Source organism: Daldinia loculata (genome assembly GCF_022478755.1).
Source record: "Daldinia loculata strain CBS 113971 unplaced genomic scaffold F4817scaffold_73, whole genome shotgun sequence".
NCBI lineage: Eukaryota > Fungi > Ascomycota > Sordariomycetes > Xylariales > Hypoxylaceae > Daldinia > Daldinia loculata.
Window position 1 is genome coordinate 169,895 of NW_026054927.1, and position 2,170 is coordinate 172,064.

Below are 2,170 nucleotides of genomic sequence, written 5' to 3' on the forward strand. Positions count from 1 at the left end.
CACTACAACTTGTAGGGGGTCCCTGCGAAACCATAACACGCAACTTTTTTTTTTTTTTTTTTTTTTTCTTTAGCCCCCCCCCCCTTTTTGGCCCCCAATCCCCTTTTAGCCCCCACCTCCCATAACAAAATTTCGAGACGGATCAAAAGCTTGCGACTGTCCGTCGATGAAATTTTATATTTTATAATATTATAATTAAAAAATTTAATGTAAACGTAAGTTTATATTTTAATAATTAACTTAATTAAAATAAAAAATATAAATAAATTAAAAGATTTATTATTTTTTATTTTTAGTTAATATATATTTTTTATATAATAATTTAATCATATAGTTATAAAATAAAAGTTAATTAATTTTTAAATAATTATTTTTAAATAAAAAGTAATTTAAATATTAATAATATTAATAAATTTTAAAATTATTAATAAAAATAAATTATATGTTTATATAACCGAAAAAGTAATAAATAAATATTAAAAACGTTTTAAAAACTTTATAATAAATAATTTCGAAATTATACCAAAATAATTACAATTAATATTATAAAATATATTAATATAAAAAAATATTTATATAAAAAAATATAATATTAATTATTTAAAAATATTTGCCAATTTTATAATATTATATAAATTATTAATATAAAATTTTAATAAATTAAAAATTATTATAAAAAAATAACTTAATATATTAATATAAAAAATATTAATATATAATATTAAAAAAGAATTAATTTATTTTAATATATAAATATTTATATATATATATATTACGTTATAATAATAATAATTGGCAATTTTTAACTTATAAACGTTAATATATATAATAATGTATATAAAATAAAACTTATTTTTATTTATTATTTTTACCGAAACATTATTATTTTATTTATAATATATGTTATTTATTTTATAAATAATATTATTTTTTTTTTTTTTTAATAATTTATTATTAATATTTTATATTTTATTATTTATTTAATTATAAAAATTTATTATATAACTTTTTTTTTAATAAACGTTTAAACTTTATTAAACCTTTTTTTTCTTTTTTTAATAAAATAATTAAAATAATTTTTAAATATTAATTAATTATTTTTTTTTTTGGTTTTAATAAACATTATTATTACAATAATTTATATAAGTTATTAAATAAACTACCATATTTATTTTATTTATACATTAACCACATTATTAAAATAATTTATAAAAGAAATTTTTTCTTTTTTTTTTAATTTATTAAATTTTATATTAAATAAAACTTTACAATTAATAACTCCATTTTAATAAACGGCCTTTAAACCATTAATGCAATATTTTATATTTAATAAAAAATATTATATTATTTTTTTATTTTTTTTTTTATTATTTTTTAAATTTACTTGTTATAACAGTTAAAACACAAAAAACCACTATAAATCCACTTTTTTAAAAACTATATCATTAATGCCAAAACTTTTATACAACATTTTAATACCATTAAAAACATACCATAACTTTATTAAATAACCAAAAAACGATAAAATATAATATAATTTACCAAAATTACATAATTTATTAAAACTTAATACTTTTAAATCTTTTAATACCTTTAAGTTTTATAACTTACATTTATATAATTACCAGTTATTTTTAATTAAATTTTCGATTAAAGTTAAAATTAATTTATTTTACATTACTTTTACCTTTATTATACAATACTTTTACTTTAATTAAAAAATTATTTTTTTAATTAAATTAAAAATATACCATACCTTTCCACAAATTCCAAATAACTTTTTTAAAAATTCCAAATATCTTTTATAAAAACCCCATCCCAATTACTTTATACCTTAACTAAAAAATAAATAAAAATATAAATAACGTTTTTAAAATAATAATTTTTTTAAAAAAAAACTTATCCCTTTTAATAATATAAAAATTATTATAAAATAATATATAATAAATTTTTTTATATATAAAAAATTTTTAATATTTTAAATAATAACGTTTTTAAGGGTTAAGTTAGGGTTAGGGTTAGGGTTAGGGTTAAGGGTTAAGGGTTAAGGGTTAAGGGTTAAGGGTTAGGGTTAAGGGTTAAGGGTTAGGGTTAAGGGTTAGGGTTAGGGTTAGGGTTAGGGTTAGGGTTAGGGTTAAGGGTTAGGGTTAGGGTTAGGGTTAGGGTTAGG